At 42.0% G+C, this 19747-nt stretch overlaps 1 long non-coding RNA gene across 1 annotated transcript in view; it reads left to right on the forward strand.

Annotated features, from left to right (window-relative positions):
* LOC123362501 overlaps positions 1-17271 on the forward strand; it is a 28058-nt gene extending 10787 nt beyond the window's left edge. Inside the window, exon 2 of the long non-coding RNA XR_006576459.1 lies at positions 17080-17271. This is a non-coding gene — a long non-coding RNA (uncharacterized LOC123362501). The remainder of the gene's footprint in view (positions 1-17079) is intronic.
* Positions 17272-19747: the final 2476 nt, after the last annotated feature.

Genomic DNA, 19747 nt, shown 5'->3' on the forward strand with positions numbered 1-19747 from the left:
ATGTTGATCAATTTTTTGTTCCCTAAAGTTCAAACAGCAGAAATTATTCCCTTCATTCCAAACTTTTAAAAGAAAGTGGCAGCTTACAAACTTTATGTCTGAATGTCAGGAAAAAGAATTGGTATCTTAAAGAAGCTACTGTACCTTTTTGATATTATAATATGTGATAAAATGGGATATAGTGTGAAAAAGCATGATTTCAAAGGCTGGGAAATTGGAGAAAATGCATTTTATGAAAAACAACAGAAAGTACATGAGTTAAAAGTGTGTTAAAACACGTGTTGAATTAAAGCATGTACATGACTGGCAAAAATGACTTGTCAAGCAGGAAGACAAAGCGATCTCTGGAAAAATATGACTTTTCTGTTTGCTTTTAAAAGACTGAATTTGATAGGGTTGAATTTGTTCTTGTATGTTTGTTGTGTTTGTTTTGTTATTTGTTTAAAAACAGAGTTAGGTCCTTAATAAACATGTTTTCCCATCAAATAGTGATTTTAAGCCTACTTCATTATTTTTAAAAAGACCAATTTTTTTTTCTACAACTCCATTTTTTTCTTGAGCACTTATAATGATAGTTTTGAGAATACTCATTACACTGACACAGAATCTGGACTGCTGCAGCTCATATTACATACAAGGCTGAGAAAATATTTTTCAGTAAATATTAAATACATATGGCTGAGTGACCATGGTCTCTCAAAAGTCCTATTGCCATAGAAAGTCTAGAAGTGCCCATCTGAAGTTCTAATTTTCTTCAGACCAGCATTCTCCACACAAATCAAGTAGCTGCACATATAAATACCCAAATTCCATTAATAAATTTGAGGTTTTGGGCATGCCCAAATATGAATCCTGAATACAGTGAGCACAAATTTAGCCTCAAATTCTGCAACTGATAGCATATGGTCAAACTGCTGTGACTGCATGGAACCCTATGCAACTCAAGAGGGCTCTCTGCAGGCAAAATAATGCACCCACACATTATCAACTTCAGGATCAGGGTCATAGGAGGTGGGTTAATTCCATTCTGAAAATATGATCCACTGTGCCAGATCTTTAGGTGGTATAAATAGGTGTAGCTCCATTAATTTCAATGGAGCTGTGCTGCTCTATACCATCTGAGCATCTGGCCCAATTACTATTTTTAATGTGTGTTATAAAATGAATTTTTAGTCCTGGCAAGCATAGCATAGCTTCCATTGGCGCACACAAGGGTGCCAGCTGGAATTTCAGCCCCAGCCCACATCCTCTCGCCATAAAACAGACTGTGTCTCCTTCTGTGCAGATGAGGGATGTGAAGGAAAACCCCTTGTCCTCCACCCACTTCCTCCCTGGAGCACCTGGCAAGGGCCTGCCGTGGATCAGAGAGTCCATCCACTCAGTGAAATATAACACTGATCTTACTCAGTGACAGAAAACCACACCCTTCTGGTATGTAGCAGTGCTTAGTTGCACTGAGTGCCCCAGAAGCAGACCAGAGACTGAATTGCAACTCAAGAGAGTGACAGTTTGTACCCTCATTCCCCCTTGCTCCAAGGAGGAAGAAAGTTGCATCACTTGTATACCTAGCATACAGTAATTATTCCCCAAGCAGACTCAGCTATCCTGGCCACTGAGTTGAGTTGGGGAAACAGAGTCCAAGTTTACCCCCTCCCTGCCCTGCCTACATGCATGAAAGGGGGAGTAGAGACCCAATGGAGGCTATTCTGCACCCTGTACTGCAACTTGTAGCCTGAACAAGGGAGTAAGGAGTATCTTAAATGCAGTTTACACCCCTCTGCTGGCAAACAGATTGTCATGGTGACCTTATCCCAAGTTAGTAGCAACAATCTATTGTAGTCTTGATCATGGTTTTCACTAAACAATTCCGGATAGTGGTTTTCAGTAACAACTTGTAACCACATTATAACTTGTGCACAACGGGGGCAAAATTAAAGTAGGTAAAACCATTTTTAACCATGGTCTTGTTAGCAATGTAGAGAGGAGCTTGTTGGCAGATACAGAGCTAGTACATGAAGAAAGACCAAATAAATGAGTGTTGTTCTGCTTGCATCATCCATTTCTGCAAATCATGGTGCTGAATTTTATATGGCTTCATTCAGAACATCTATAATAGAAAACCAATTTTCTATGACATCTTACACTAATCCAAGGTTGACTAGGAAAGGGATAAATTAGCATCTTATCTGGACCAAGCCGATCAGTTGTTTTAAAAGGTTATTTTTAAGATCCTCCCCTCACACCCATGTAAATCAGGCACTGAAGTCAGCGGAGTGACAACAGTGTAAAACAGGCATATGTGAGAGAAGCATTCAACCCCTAACAGCCATTAGCGCTACTATTATTACTCACTAATAATATTTTCAGTCTAAAAATGTGAAAGACACTTAATTCTTAGCACATTAACAAACACTTTCACCTCCCTAGAAGTATCAGTGGCTAAACTGTTCATTTCCAATCCTGAGGTGCTGACAGACAGTGCAGAATAATGCTGCTCTAGTTGCTGGAGTTAGTCACCTCATGTTATGAAGTGACACAGAAGGAGCTGCCAAATTCCCAGGGGAACGGCAATTCACAGGGCAGTTGCCTGCTACTTGGCATGTGTTTGTTTCATCAGAATATTGTCAGTGAAATTTTTAGAGACGGATGCAGCTACAAAAAGTAAATGATCCATATTTTTGAATGAAAATCTCCAAAGATTTTTTTTAAGTAGGTTAGTATGCGCATAAAGTTTTCTATGCCATCCCCAGTTACATTTCTGTGACTTTGTAGATTTCTTTTAAATAGTTGAAATTCCCACACAAACACAATTAACTTAGAATAAAGGTTATTAAGGTAATAAATCTAATTCTCATACAAAATATATATCTCTAAAGCATTACCACTTAAAAAACCTACCATCTGCACTAAAATACTGGAAATAACCAAGTACACTAATTTACATGAATATTCTATTACCATTGGATTTCATACATTTGGTTAATGGTATTACTGATCTATGAAAACACACCTTGCACATCCCAATACCAATGTTAATTCTTATCTATAACACGTACTCACTGACTTTTCCAACACATACATCACTTCTTATAGGCAGTGCTGATAGCTCTGACAACCGGTGGGATGAAGAGAAGGAGGTAGGGGCTGCTGCTGACCCATGGCATGTCTTTTTTTTTTTAAAGGTATTAAGTTACAGGAATTGTGAAACAAAACAAAAACCCTATGTAAAAGGAACATTCAGATTGCAAGTCAGGCACTCAAAAGTTAGGAAATACTGGAATTAAGGTTTACCATCCAACTATAATTCACCTCCATTTTCTGCATGCATTATGATACAACAGTTAATGACATGATCACAGGCTATTTTCCCATGGAATACCTGCCTCATATAGTGCATAGGATGGACCTGCTTGGGGATGAATCAGGGCTGTGTAATAAAGGAGGCTGTTCTCTACTTGATTCCTGATGTATTTGTTGCAGAAGCTGGAAGGTGTGCAGTGAATGAGGAAGGACACTGCAGGAAGAGAAAGGAAGTTCTCATAGTGAAGGCAGTTGAATGCTGCCCCGGAGAACAGGATTCTATCCCTGTCTCTGCCACAGAGTTTCTGTGTGATCTAGGCAAGTCACTTAACCCACATTTTTAACAGATGGTCACCAATTCTGTGTTCCTCATTTTCTGGGTAGCTGACTTGAGATCCTAGGGTCTGATTTGCAGAAGTGCTAAGCACTCACAGCTGCAGCTGAAGTCAATGGCAACTGTGCTTTGAACATATACAACCTGATATATTATGTTATGTACTCTGAAAAACTTGGGTTCCAGGTTTCTCAAAGTGGGAATCCAGAATTAGTGGATGTTTTGACCTTAAGCTCTTTATCCCCATTTTACAGATGGGGAACTAGGGCACAAAAAATACTCCCTGACCTCACATGAGTGCTCATTAATATTGAAATGTTCATTAATACTTACAAAACACTCAGATATTACAGTGATGAGCACCATTGAAAAGTCCAAGAGGAAATTAATAATTCTGACTATAAAGCAGGGTTTGAATAATAGGAGTAAATAAGGCTTGGGGCCATACATTGAACAATGAGGAGAAAACAAAATATTGTTTTGTTAATGAGTGCCATCCATCCTGTGCACTGAATGACACAGGGATCCAATGGAAGAAAACAGTATGTGAGAATGCAAGTAAAGAATGTCATAATTCATACATACAAGAGGGGTGAATTAAGGTTGAGAGCTTTAAGTTTGTTTCACCTTAACTTTTTATTTTCCTGGTGTTCAAAGGTTTCAATATAATTGCATTTCACATTCTGGAAGGGTACAAAAAACTGCTGGTTAACCTTAACTCTGCATTAATGAAGGCAGCGAATTTCCCTTTTCTTTTGAGCAAGTGGTAATAGCGGGGGTGAGGCCATGACTGCATGGTGGAGGTCAGGGGGCACAAAGGGCACAGCTACCAGCTTTGCTCTTTTCTTGGACCTGCCATCCCAGTAGGATTGCAAGGATCATAGGGAGAAAGGAAGGTGGAAACTAACAGGATGGGGGACAGAGGCTGACAAGGGGAGTGGAACGGAGTCCCACACTATGCACTCTTCTTTCAGGGCTAGTGTAGGGGGAAGGAGCTCTGCACAAAACTTCTGCATTATAAAAGAAGTGCAGCGATGGAAAATGGCCTATTCCTCTTTGTGATGTTCTCAGTAGAGCCAGTCAGAACCTTTGACTAAATGAAACTCTGAAATTGTGTCAGAACTCGGGAACAAAATCAAACTTAGAAGCCTTAAAAGTTGCTTCAACATGGGACTGTCACCTCCAGTTAGCTCTAGCTGTCAGATGAATCAGAACTAGGGTTGCCAGGTGTCCGTTTTTTGAGTGGAAAGCCCAGTTGAAAAGGGACACTGACAGCTCTGATCAGCACCACTGACTGAGCTGTTTAAAGTCCAATCGGTGGTGCAACGGGGTTAAGGCAGGCTCCCTGCCTGCCATCGCTCTGTGCGGCTCCCAAAAGCAGCATCATGTCCCCACTCTGGCTCCTACACATAGGGGCAGCCAGGGCCTCTGAATGCTGCCCCTGCCTCAAGCTGCAGAGGCAGTGCCTGTGGACAGGGCAGTGGGCAGAGCCATCTGGCTGTGCCTCCGCATAGGAGCTGGAGAAGAGTCATGCTGCTGCTTCCAGGAGCTGTTGCAGATGCTCAGATTCTGCACCCCTAACCCCCTCCCATTCCCCAACCCCCTACCCAAGCCCTGATCCCCCTCCCACCCTCCAAACCTCTTGGTTCCAGCCCAGAGCACCCTCCTACACTCCAAACCCTTCATCCCCACCCCACCCCAGAGCCTGCACCCCAGCTGGAGCCACCACCACACTCCAACCCCCTGCCACAGCCCAGAGCCCCCTCCCACACCCTGACCCCCTCATTTCTGGCCCCACCCTGGAACAGTCACCCCATCCCAGAGTCTATACTCCTTCCTACTCCCCAACCCCTGCCTCAGTCCAGAGCCCCCTTCCATACTCTGAAACCCTTGGCTCCACCCCCAATCCCCTCCTACACTACAAACCCCTCATCCTTGCCCCCCCCAGCCAGAGCTCTCATCCCCTCCTGCATCCCAACCCACTACCTCATCCTGGAGTCCCCTCCTGCACCCTGAACTCCTCATTTCTGGCCCCACCCTGGAACCTGCACCCCCTGACGGAGCCCTCACACCCTCCTGCATCCAAACCCCCTGAGATAGCCTGCTGAAAATGAGCAAGTGAGTGAGTATGGGGAGAGTGAGTGACAGAGGAATGGGTGATGGAGTGAGCAGGGGGTGGGGCCTCAGAGGAGGGGCAGGTCCAGGGCAGAGCAAGGGTGTTCAGTTTTGTGTAAGTAGAAAGCTGACAACCCTAACCCCTGAAGAATCCAGGCAGAGAGTAATTAAAGTGAACTTGAGCTACACTGGAGATCCAACTTTTACCCTGAACATTTGAAATGCCACTTCCTCAAAGAGGCAGTGGGTGCCAGACACTAGTAGAGATATAATCATAGAATAGCAAGGTTGGAAGGGACCTCAGGAGGTCATCTAGTCCAACCCGCTGCTCAAAGCAGGACCAATCCCCAGACAGATTTTTTTTATGCCAGTTCCCTAAATGGCCCCCTCAAGGATTGAACTCACAACACTGGGTTTAACAGGCCAATGCTCAAACCACTGAGCTCTCCCTCTGCTCCAATGAATCTGATCTATCCTGATCCTGCAGAGCTGAATGGAAGGAGAGACTGAAATTAAGAGGCTGTTATTCTCATTGGCCATCGCTACCGGTGCAATCAACAATGGGGTCACAATGCTGATGGCCTTGCCTTTCCATTAAGTCTTCAGGACCAATATCAGCAGCGAGTGTCATGGTGAATCAGACAGCAGAATTGCTAATAGTGTGCTTCTCCAGTTTTGCCCAAGATTCACTAGAGATAGGCCTGATCCAAAGAATTTAGATGCAAACCTATATTTTGACACACTTCTTGGAAAGACAGAGGTGTTCAAATCCAAACTTTTTGTTTGTGCCCATCTCTAATCCAAAATATAGTGATAATGAGGCAGCAAGGAAGTTGGAATCCTGCACAAGGCACAGAATCTCCCCTTTAGGGAGAAAGAACAGGAGTACATGTGGCACCTTAAAGACTAACAAATTTATTTTAGCATGAGCTTTCGTGAGCTGCAGCTCACTTCTTCGGATGCATAGAATGGAACACACAGACAGGAGATATTTACACATACAGAGAACATGAAAAGGTGGAAGTATGCATACCAACAGGAAGAGTCTAATCAATTGAGATGAGCTATCATCAGTAGGAGGAAAAAAAACTTTTTGAAGTGATAATTAAGATGGCCCATAGAAGGTGTGAGGAGAACTTAACATAGGGAAATAGATTCAATTAGTGTAATGACCCAACCATTCCCAGTCTCTGTTTAGGCCACAGTTAATTGTATCTAGTTTGCATATTAATTCGAGTTCAGCAGTTTCTCTTTGGAGTCTGTTTTTGAAGTTTTTTTGTTGCAAAATTGTCACCTTCAAGTCTGTCACTGAGTGGTTAGAGAGGTTGAAGTGTTGTCCCACTGGTTTTTGAATGTTATGATTCCTGATGTCAGATTTGTGTCCATTTATTCTTTTGCGTAGAGACTGTCCGGTTTGGCCAATGTACATGGCAGAAGGGCATTGCTGGCACATGATGGCATTACACTAATTGAATCTATTTCCCTATGTTAAGTTCTCCTCACACCTTCTATGGGCCATCTTAATTATCACTTCAAAAAGTTTATTTTCCTCCTACTGATGATAGTTCATCTCAATTGATTAGACTCTTCCTGTTGGTATGCATACTTCCACCTTTTCATGTTCTCTGTATGTATAAATATCTCCTGTCTGTGTGTTCCATTCTATGCATCCGAAGAAGTGAGCTGCAGCTCACGAAAGCTCATGCTAAAATAAATTTGTTAGTCTTTAAGGTGCCACAAGTACTCCTGTTCTTTTTGCAGATACAGACTAACACGGCTGCTACTCTGAAACCTTTAGGGAGAGTAAGTCCAGTGGTTTTCTTCAATGTATAAATAATGGGTTACCGATTATGTCTGTTCATTCTCTGGTTGTCCCATGGTCACTGCTTCTTTGTGTGTCTCTAAAAGATAAAGAGGAGCCTGAAAAGTTTCTTTGTGTTTATGCTGAGGGATATGTCATTATTACCAGAAACTGGTTCCAAGTTGTGAGATACAGATACAGACTCCAATCCCCCCAAAGTCTGAATGGGTTTGGTACCAGGATTTTGATTTGATCCATTATATAGATGGTAGAGATCTCTGAAATTGAATTCAATTCCCAGTTCAGATTGCAAATCTCCCCAAGGTTAGGGGTCTGTAGATCTGGAATCTGATTTTAGACCTATATTTAGCCAATATGGTTCTAAAGAGCTGAAATGAGGTGGCCAGAGAGAAAAATAAGAGACCAGGTTGCTATATGTGTGAAATGTAGCAAAGACAAGACTGAGGATTTGATCAGATATGATTAATATTGATAACTACCTAACAGGAAGAAAGAAGGGGAATTATTCACAGCCTTGAAGGATGGTAGAACAGGCAGCACAAGCATGTAGCCAAAGAGGGAAACATTTAGCTGAGAAATAAGGCAAAATGTATGCACAGTGAGAACAGTTCTTTAGTAACAGACTAACAAGGAGGCCACAAATCAATAACCACAAAAGTTCCTTTCCCATTTGTCTGTCTGTCTGTCTGTCCATCTTGATTCTGCCCAGCCATTTTGCTTCATTGATATTCTCTTCATGATCCATTGGTGCCCTCTTAACACTTGATTTGGAAAAAAAAACACCTATGAAATTAATTCAATGTAAGGAGACCAGAGCATCTAGATTCAAAAGGGAAGACATGGAAGCTGGATAGGTGAATAAATCCAAAGAGAGTATAGAGCAAAGAGATTGGTTAAGATGTAAAATCTTCATTGCTCAGCTATAATTCCAGGCAGTTCTCACAGCAGGAGTGGCATTGCAGGAGATGGCCCCAGCTTCAGTTACTATCTTCCATGCCTCTGTCACTGAGAGTCAGGTTGGAGAAGGATGAGGCTCATATACAGCCAACACTATGGCCAGGTCTACATTACAGCCTTACATGGGTATAAATTTGTCACTCAGGTGTGCAAAAAATCCACACCCTTGGGAAATGTAGGTAAATAATGAAGAGTACAGGTCACATACAGAGTGCTCTGGATATTGGTAAACTGGGTGTAAGCAAACTTTCCTTTTTAGTACAACTAAATGAATGTATACATCTAAGAACAAAAAATGTAGGCCATACTTAAATGATGAGGGACTCTGTCCGGCAGTGACTCTGGAAAAGATTTGGGGGTCATGGTGGATAGTCAGCTGAACATGAGCTCCCAGTGTGACACTGAGGTATTTTACTATTTTAGATTATTAGAAACTGGCAGAAACTCCAATAACTGGCAAGAAACAGGCATACCTGTGTGATACCTAGAAGGGGATACTTTTTAATTCTATAACTGGGTAAGCGTTTCTGAGAAAACACAGTATTCTTCATTGTTTTGGATACCCTTCTGGAACCATCACACTTTTTGACTAAAGGAAGTTAAAGCAGAGAGAGGCTGGCTGGTGTGATTCAAGGGGGGAAGAACACATTGGAGTTCTCCAAAGTTAAGTGTCTGAAAAGGTTGGGAAGACAAAAGTTGCATAAGATAAGCTTTGTAGGTCAAAATTAAGTGAGATGGAGTACAGTTGTATTTCGTACAATTGAAAACTAGATACTTATGCAAGTACATTATTCTTACTGCTTCTTAATATAAATTAAACTGGTACCTAATGAGAAAATGGCATTCCGATCCTGGGTTATTGCATGTAATACAGAAGACTCATTTCAGTTAATATAGTCCTACATTTATTGACTCGTATGTGATCAAGAAATAAGATCTTCCTTGATGAGTAGTTTAGTTTTGATATACTGTTGCTTTTTCTCCAGGAAAATAAAACATTAATATTCATTCAGTTCTGGTGCATAAATGGTGGATTTTTACTTAACTTCTGTAGAGAACTTTTTTACCAGAAGAATGCAAGAGGTGTGTGGTGTACTCCTTGTACACAGTAGGTTGCAGGGCTGCTACCAGCAGATCAGGCTTAAGTACCAGAGATGAACTGGCTACAGAGTGTCTTTCCCAGAAAGATACACCAGATGTGTTCACTATAAAATCCTTTAATGCATTGCCACGAGTGGCTGTTGTGAGCTTAAATATGATATGTTACACATTGTACCGCCAAGTGGCTGACAGTAGAATACAGTTTAAAGCTCAATTACAACCTGTTCCACTGCTTTGCCTTTTATGATCTAAAGGGGGAGTAGGAGTGAGGTTGTACCATTCAAATAAAGGGGAAAACCCCTTAGTTATGTACTGTACGCTGGCTACCGAGTGTAACCCTACTGAAATCAATGGAGTTACATGAGGGATGAATTTGTCCCACTGTTAATAAATGGTGACATCATAAAGAGGCAGCATGATCTAAATCCCCCCGCTCACGGCGCTTTGCGGGCAGCCCAGAGCCCTTTAAATCCCGGTCGCGGGCAGGAAGCAAAGAGCTCTGGGCTGCCGGCAACCGCGGGGAGCCCAGAGCCCTTTATATCCCAGCCGCGGCCGGGAATCAAAGGGTTCTGGGTTGCCCGCAGTGGCGGGGAGCGTAGAGCCCTTTAAATCTCAGCTGCGGCTGGGAGTCAGAGGGCCCTGGACTGTCCGCAGCGGCGGGGAGCCCAGAGCCCTTTAAATCTCAGCTGCGGCGAGCCCAGAGCCCTTTAAATCTCAGCTGGGGCCGGGAGTCAGAGGGCTCTGGGCTGCCCGCAGAGATTGCCAGCCGCGGCTGGGATTTAAAGGGTTCAGGGCTCCCCGCGGCTGCAGGCAGCCCAGAGCCGTTTGAATCCCGGCATGCGGCCACTGTTTGCCCCCTCCCTGGACCCCTGCCCCAACTGCCCCCCAGGACCCTCACCCCCTAACACCGCTGGTCCTTGTCCCCCACTGACTTGCTAGGTGACCTTGGGCAAGTCACTTTCACTCTGTGCCTGTTTCCCTTCCCAGACTTTGTCTTGTATTTTTACAGTATACACTCTTTGGAACAGGGATTGTCTTTTTCGATATCCAGGTGCAGCTCTGCGCAAAAGGGGCCATTGATTTCATTTGGGGGCTTTATGCACTACCATAAAACAAATAACTAATAATAATAATTCTCTTCAGCTGTAATGAATTCAAAGCTGTAGCTGTAGCCATTCAAAGCATGTTTTGGAGACCCTCCAGATCTTTCTATGCATTGCAGATGAAGCATCTAGATCTCATTACCTGAGCAGAGATAGCCACAAATGAAACTCTGATTTAAACAAATACATGTGTAAGCCTCAGTGCCGGGAGACTTGGAGAGATAGAACTCTATGCCCCTGATATAAAAGGAGGGGAAAATACAGCTGTGGACAGGTTAATTAACATAAATTATGATATCGCTTACCTACAATTCTACCTACTGAGTGTTGTTGTTTTGAATGTATACATTATATTAGATGATCATATCACTGTACTCATGAAAAGGGATTAGAATGATGGAAGCTTGATAACCCAGAGTTTAGAGGTAGTGAACTTTGACTTGGTAACAAAATCCAAATTCAACAGGATGATTAGGAGAGAGCTTTGTCTTAGTAATATGTAGGGACTTTGTTTCCACTTGGTAAAATATGTGAGACTTGACAAGTGGTGGCAACATTGCAGAGCTGATTTTGCAGTGAGGCCAGATTAGAAAAGCAGCTAAGCAGAGCTGACTTCACACTCTACACGTGCCCTACACATTACCACTAATGTAGAGAAGGCCTAAGAATTCTAGGTTCAGCTTTTATTTCTTACCTTGAGTAATATCTCACTCTATAAGCAGTACCATTCATTCAAATGGCACCTCCTGGGGAGTGAGGTTCAACTCAACCCAAGTAAGGTGGGAGAATCTGGTTCCTACAGAGCACCACAAATATAAGACACATGGATAACAAAGGGCTAGACTGTGGAGTCTTTCCTCACCCTGGAGAGTATTTATTTATGCTATAGATTTTACCACTGAAGTCAACAGGACTACCTGTGTGAGAAACTGCTTTCCAATGGGAGTAAGGGGTTCACACTATGATTCTAAATATAGGGATAAAATCAGTCTGGGCTTCTGTACACATGCATGTAAGGCAAGCTCTTTAGAGACCCCATGAGGCTGTTCATTTTTGTCTTGTAGCACACACCCCTCTTCTGCTCCCCTTCCTCCTTCTTCCCCGTTAAGAAGTAAGGATGCTTATGCACTCAGACCTGTAGAACAAAACATCATTAGAGCAACTGTGTTACCATGGTTCCACAACTGGGCCAGTGTCTGATGTGGAAAAGGTGGGTTGACGGTCTGTAGTATTGCTATCGCTTTCTGCTTAGTATATTTTCTCAGAATTCAAACAACTATTTCAAATAAAGAAACAGTAACATACTGTAACTGTAGTTCTTTGAGATGTGATGCAGACATATTTCAAGTAGATGTGCACCCTGGATCCGGAGACTTTTGCCCAACAGTACCTGTAGCGGGGCAGCGCTCCTGCCTTGTGCCTGTAGCCCCTCCCCTAGATGCCCCGACACCCCCCCTCCCTCAGTTCCTTTGCATTGAATGTCAAGAGGAAGATTCCAATGCAGGGGGGACGGAGGGTGGGTCATGGAATACATGTCTGCATCACATCTCGGAGAACCACAGTTACCATACATGACCATTTCTTCTTCAAGTAGACACAGATATGAATTCCAAGTAGGTGACTAGGAAGCAGTATCCCCATCCAGAGTCGGGAGTTTACCTGAATAAGAATTGCAGGACCACTCTTCTGCTATTAGCATTCACTCTGGAAGAAGCAGTGATCATGTAACGGTCCGTAAATGTATGTAAGGCTGAGCATGTGGCTGCCCTACAAACGTCCAATATAGAAATGTAATTGAGGAAAAGTGTCAGTTTGGCTGTGCTCATATCTGCTGAACAGGCATAGCCAACACTATCTTATATGCAGTCTTGATACACGACGTTATCCATCTAGAGATGATTTGCGCAGAGACTGCTTGTCCCTTCATGCAGTCCACATATGGTATGAACAGGGGAGGCAAAGCACAAAACTATTCAGTCCTGTTCAGATAAAAGGCTAGATGGCATCTTATGTCTAAAGGCATTCTTCCTCCAGGGAGGAATGTGTCTTAAGGAAAAATACATGCAAATACTCCACTTGGTTCAAGTGAAACTGAAAGACCACCTTGGATACAAATTTTGGGTGTGACCAGAGCGTAGCCTTGTCTCTGGAGAACTGTGCATAAGGAGGCCCAGCCATCAGGGCCTGCAACTCTCGCACCCTCTTGACAGAGGTAATGGCTATCAAGAATCCCGATAGTTTTCTGAGACTGGAGTGGCAGCTGAAAGGAAGCAAGGGGCTGGAATAGAGGACCCATTAGAGCTGCTAAAACTGTGTTCAGATCCCACTTGGGGCTCTTGGATTGGAGGAGAAAGGTGAAGAAGTCCTTTCAGAAATCTCATCACCATGACATTGGAGGAAACCAATTTCCCTTGTATAGGTGGATGAAATGCCAATATTGCTGCCAAGTCCACTCTCAGAGAACTGAGTGCTAAGCCCAATTCCTGAAAGTGTAGCAGCTACTCCAAAATTTCCTGGATGGAAATCTCTGCTGAGTAGGTCCCAAAGGCCAAGGGCCATGCAGAAAACCTCATCCATTTTGCTAAATAGGCTGTTCTAAAGGCTTCCTACTGTTAAGTAGGAGAGCCTCTGAGCAACAGTCTTCCTCCTCATTCAGCTATGAAGCAGCCACGCCATAAGGTCCAGGGAGCAGATCACTGAATGTAGGGTGTGGTGCAGCTGTGCGAGGAGGTCAGGAAGGAGATGAAGTAGCATGGGAATCTGGACTGAGAGAAAGACAGTTCAAGAATCTTTCTTGGCAACGTTGTGGGGTCAGCATGAGCCTGGCTCGATCCACCTTAAGCTTGACAATGATCTGGGGAATGATTGAGATAGGAGGGAATGTAGGAGAGCACCAGAGAGGGAGCCTGGGCTGAGCTCCTTCAGAGAACAGAGTAGGCAACACTTCCTGTTTTCCCTCATCATAAAGAGATTGATTGTGCAGATGCCCCACGTTGCAAAAACCATCCAAAGGACCTCTGCCTTCAGGGACCATTTTTGGCTCAGGGAGAAAAACCTGCTGAGATTATTCATGAGGCAGTTCTAGACCCCTGGTAGTTAGACAGCTAACAGGGTGATGTCCTCTTTAATGCTGAACTGCCCTGGGTTGATAACCTACAGGCACAAATGCCTTATCCCACAATTAGTTAGATTTTATCACTGCTGCTTCCATTTGCTGAACTGCTTTATTTATTGTAGGTAATTCATGAGGTCTGTGAGGTGTTGGGCAGGGATGCCTGGGTTGAAGTGTTCTCCTACAGGTTTTTGTATATTGTATATTGTATTTTGCATTGGAAAGAAACCAACAGGACTCCACTGGCCATCACATACAGTCCTCAGCTAAAACCCCTCCAGCGCATCATCAGGGATCTACAACCCATCCTGGACAATGATCCCACACTTTCACAGGCCTTGGGTGGCAGGCCAGTCTTCGCCCACAGACAACCTGCCAACCTGAAGCATATTCTCACCAGTAACTGCACACCGCACCATAGTAACTGTAGCTCAGGAACCAATCCATGCAACAAACCTCGATGCCAACTCTGCCCACATATCTACACCAGCGACACCATCACAGGACCTAACCAGATCAGCCACACCATCACCAGTTCATTCACCTGCACGTCCACCAATGTAATATACGCCATCATATGCCAGCAATGCCTCTCTGCTATGTACATCGGCCAAACTGGACAGTCTCTACGGAAAAGGATAAATTGACACAAATCAGATATTAGGAATGGCAATATACAAAAACCTGTAGGAGAACACTTCAACCTCCCTGGCCACACAATAGCAGATCTTAAGGTGGCCATCCTGCAGCAAAAAAACTTCGGAACCAGACTTCAAAGAGAAACTGCTGAGCTTCAGTTCATCTGCAAATTTGACACCATCAGCTCAGGATTAAACAAAGACTGTGAATGGCTTGCCAACTACAAAACCAGTGTCTCCTCCCTTGGTTTTCACACCTCAACTGCTAGAACAGGGCCTCATCCTCCCTGATTGAACTAACCTTGTTATCTCTAGCTTGCTTCTTGCTTGCATATATATACCTGCCCCTGGACATTTCCACTACTTGTATCCGACGAAGTGGGTATTCACCCACGAAAGTTCATGCTCCAAAACGTCTGTTAGTCTATAAGGTGCCACAGGATTCTTTGCTTCTGTTACCTGGAGTACTCACAAGAATATATTGTGCATTAAATCAAATTATATTGGTGAATGAATGTTCATGCTAACTAATGAATTCACTGGAACAAACAAGATTATGGACCCAGTTCTCCACTGTTTTGCATCTTGTCTAGTTAATTGCACCTGTGCAAAGTGAGTATGAAATGCTATCAAATCAGATTTTTTCTACTCACAGCTGGAAAGACTTTACAACTATTTTGAACTCACTTTACACAGGTGCAATTAACTAGACAAGGTGCAAGACAGTTGGGAACCAGGCCACAGCATCTTCCTAAAATTTGATGTGTTGAGCCTGATTCTGCTTTAACTTATAATGATTTCATATTGGCTTGAATGAAGTAACTCGTAATTCAGTCTGATGTGAAGGCAGAAACAGGACCAGTGTATTTTTTTTAAATGGTAAATTAAACAAAAAAGTTTTGGTGTTTTTGAAAGTCAAGATGAGCAAACTGAAAAAACCCAAACTAAATGTTACAGAGAATATTAAAAATCATGTGAATTGTGAACGTGTGCAAAGCAAATATGAAAACCTTTAGACCAGCTGTTAGTTAACATTTGAAAACCAAATGAAGTGAGTTTGGAAAATAATGCACCAGATGGAGGGAATATATACACCCAGGGAATAACAGTGTTTCTTTATCTGTCATTCTAACTTAATTTTGGACATGTGCTTATCAGAAAATAAATGCAAGTCTGAAGAAAACTATTTTATAGAGATGCGACGCCTTTCAGTGAAGTACTACTGTTAATTTCCTAGCCACTTTTCGCTCCTATAAATGAATAGAAGAACAGTATGAACATCTTTATTTCAAACCTGAAGTGTCTGCGTGTGATTGTCTATTGTAAGCTGGAGTGCTAATAAATGCAAGTAGAAGCTAAAATACATGTATAGCGGTGCAGTTTAAACTAATAATTTCTTGTGTGGGGGATGTCTTGGATGAGCAGACGTAACTATGAACTAAGTAGAAATTGATTTAGTTGGCAAGTATTTGGGCTTTCAGGAAGCTTTGGCGACACACTGAAATATAAAATGGATATGCTGAAACTGATGCTGCCAAACTGAATATTTAACTAGAACAGGAGTATGAGAGTTGTGCCAGTATGAAATTTGTTACTAACAACTGATTGGAAAATTATAGGTAATATTTCAAAATTGTTTATGTACAAAATTGAATTGTTCATCTTAATTTCCCCCCAATACTATGTGATGCCCAAAGCACTGAAAGAGATGCTACTCTATACACCAAGAAAGCAAATGTATGAAAAATAAAGGGCACCCATCATCCTCATCTGCTGTAAATCAGCCTCTCCCTCATGGCATCGCTGGAACTACGCCCTTTGCACCGGCTGAGAATCTTGGACCCCCTATTTTTACGTCACACTGCTTTCAGGGCCAGATTTTCTGAGACAAAAATTTTTGTGCACTTAACAAATGTCAGATGTGTATATTCAAATAAGGTATTGTCAGATGCACAAATACCAGATTTGCACATACACATCTTGACATTGCGTACATTAGGTAGGTGCACACAGACATATGACACACTTATCCTTGACTAGGTTGCTTGTGGTGCTGTTAATGTGCTCTCAGCTATTTGAGTATGCTACAAACTAAGGAAGACTACAGTGCATCTATATTACGCAAACGTCAAATAGTAAGAAAGTCATATACTCTATTTTTTTCCTCATTTGCTATTTGTTAAATTAGGAATGTGTGCATTTGTTGATTTTAATGTTACAGGGAAATGAAATTACCACCCAATGTATAGAGATAAAGTAAGATGTTTTCCCTTGTTTGTATTATGACTGCAATGATTTTGTGTAATCACTGCAGCAAGTTGTGAAAGAGGCAGAAAATGAATAAAATCTGCCAAGTGCACAGTGAGAATAAAGTCATTGCTGTGAATGTGAGTGTGCTGCACTGTGCTATTTACTGCATGCTACTCACACAATATTCAGTTCAGATGAAGCCAGGGGAAAAAAAAAAAACCTACCAACTCCAGATGTCTTATTACTAAAAAAAAAAAAAAAAAAGAAAGAAAAGAAAAAGAAAAAAGCTGACATTTTTAAAGTGTTAGTATTTTATTTTTAAATCGTTTCATTTTTTTTCCCTGCAGGCACCATTTCCTCTCTCCTCTCTTCATTCAAACAACCAGATGGCTGGAGACTTGTGGACCTAGAATTACTCCCACTTTTTAATTTCTTGCTCTCACAGTTTGAACCAAATTTGGTAGAAAACTTTAGATTTTTGCTTTTACAAATATCAATTGCTCATTTGTAATAAAAACGATGATGTTACTAAAACAAAAGGGAGTTGGGAGACAACCTAAAGTTAATACATTTACCTCATCCCTGAAAGGCTGAATCCAAGTCCTGGATTAAAGTGAATTTGCTGGCCTCAGGTCAATTTCAGAGCTACCATAGGGATTGACCCAATGCAGCACTGTAAGAATTGGAACAGTCTGAGACTGATTCTCATCCTGTCCAAACTAGGGTAAAATCAAATGAGCTGAAGTCAATGGCATTACAATGGTATAAGATTGGTGTAAAGGGAGATCAGAATCTGGCTTTCTGTGCAACACAGTACAAAAGACTTGTCACCTGGTGGCAGTTGCAGTTGAATCCTGACCCTAACAATGAAATAGAGATACTGTAGTTTGTAACTGAGTGACTTTCACAGGCCTTATGCTTGGTAGGAATAAAAGGTGTGTTCTTAACTCATGTAAGCTGACGTATAGTAACTAATACAAGATAAAATCCTAGTGAAGACAGGACAGTTGTAGTTTTCATGTGAGTCAGCAGGTAGAAGTAAACACTATGGAGGAGCCAAGAGTTTACTTTGACCTGTAACTCATGTGAAAACTACAAATTAATTTGTCTTCATTAGAATTTTACCACGCTAATTACTACGGGCAGCTCTACACTTAAAAAGCTGCAGTGACACAGCTGCATCACTGTAGTGCTTTAGTGAAGACCTATGCCATCCGGAGAGCTTCTGCTGTCAGCAGGGTTAATCAACCTCCACGAGAGGCGGTAGCTATGTCGACGGGAGATGCTCTCCCATCAACATGGCGCTGTCTACACCAGGGGTTAGGCTGGCATAACTACTTTGCACAGGGATGTGGATTTTTCACACCTTTGAGTGACAATCATACCAATGTAAGTTTGCATGTAGGCTTGGCCTCAATGTTAGTAACATGAGTTAAACACACACCTTTTATTCTTATTGAAGATGCACCCTCACTTTGTAGTCTTGATTAGGGTTTTTGTGTTACTTTATTTCCTTGTTATTTTGATCCAAGTAAAGCCACTGCACTGAAATGAAAAGGAATGATTAGCTCAGTGGAGGAACTAATCAATCATGCTCATGATAGACTCATTCCAGTGTGTGACTGGGAAGGCCAGGTAGGGATGTTTGCACCGTGCTTGAACACTTAAGCTGGTGTGATTTGGTGCTATTCTTCCCTTCATGAGCTTTAAAATTACATCTTTAAAAAAACTCTGATGATTAGGCAAACTGTATGGAAAGGATGGAAATAAATCCATGTGTGTGAATGCTTGGGAAAGTGTTCCCATCCTCCATCCAAAACTTGTTTGAGAGGTTTTGTTACTTTTGGGGTGTTTTTTGTTTTTTTTCTTTATACAGTGCTATCACCTTACAAATTGTTTCTTCTCAGGACTCAGGAAAGGGTCTCACATGAACTGCAAAATTCAATCCACCCTGGATTCTCTCTTTCTGAAGGCCCGATATTTAAAAGCCTCTTCTATGACTTTTTCAGGTCAAAGAGTGGAACTTTTGGAAATTCATTCCCAATGCAAGACAAAACCAACTTCATGGGCATTGTGGATTCATTTCCAGATATAACACACTGAGGAGAGTTAACCAAAAGAGTTGTTCTTTGATAACAGTGCCTATGTCAACCAAAGAACATCCTTCTTCTGGGAAAGATGCACTCAAAGAGGAACAATATATACACCTCTACGTCGGTATAATGCGACCCGATATAACACGAATTCGGATACAATGCGGTAAAGCAGTGCTCGGGGGGGGGCTGCGCACTCCGGTGGATCAAAGCAAGTTCGATAAAATGTGGTTTCACCTATAATGCGGTAAGATTTTTTGGCTCCCGAGGACAGCATTACATTATTGGTGGTTGCTAATATACATATATATATATGTATGTATGTATTTGTGTTGAAACCCCTCAGTCTTCCTTCTACAGCAGACAACTTATGGCACACTCAGTCTGTTTCTCCAATTGCTATCTTAGGAACTAAAGGAATAACATTAACACTTGAAAATGCTTTTGGATTTTCTCTTGACTCTCTGAGGAGCTAAATAAGTCTCCTGTAGCCATCAGTAATGCTTTAAGGACATTTATGAAAGTGAAGGAAAATTAAATACTCCCAAGTATTTTCTTTTCTTTTGTCAGAACAGAATTATCCTGTCTGTGCACAGCTAGCTGCTGCATTTAGTATGCACAATAATCATGGCTCTATTTATAGGTAATGAAGCAATCAATGATTCAGGTAGAAACCAAGATAATCGGTCTTATGTTCTTGGTTTGATTTCTTTTTAAAATATGATTTGTTAAAAATAAAGAAAGACATCGCTGAATTATAATCAATTATTAAATAATGATACTTTGCATTTACATAGTGTCTTTATTCTGAAATTCTCATAGTGCTTTATAAAAGCCCTGATTCAGTTTGTTCAAACAGGAAATCTGAGACACAGGGCAAGTTAAGTGATTTAACCAAGCTCACAGAGTAAGTCAAAGGCAT

This window comes from Mauremys mutica, chromosome 2 (genome assembly GCF_020497125.1).
Source record: "Mauremys mutica isolate MM-2020 ecotype Southern chromosome 2, ASM2049712v1, whole genome shotgun sequence".
Taxonomy (NCBI): domain Eukaryota; kingdom Metazoa; phylum Chordata; order Testudines; family Geoemydidae; genus Mauremys; species Mauremys mutica.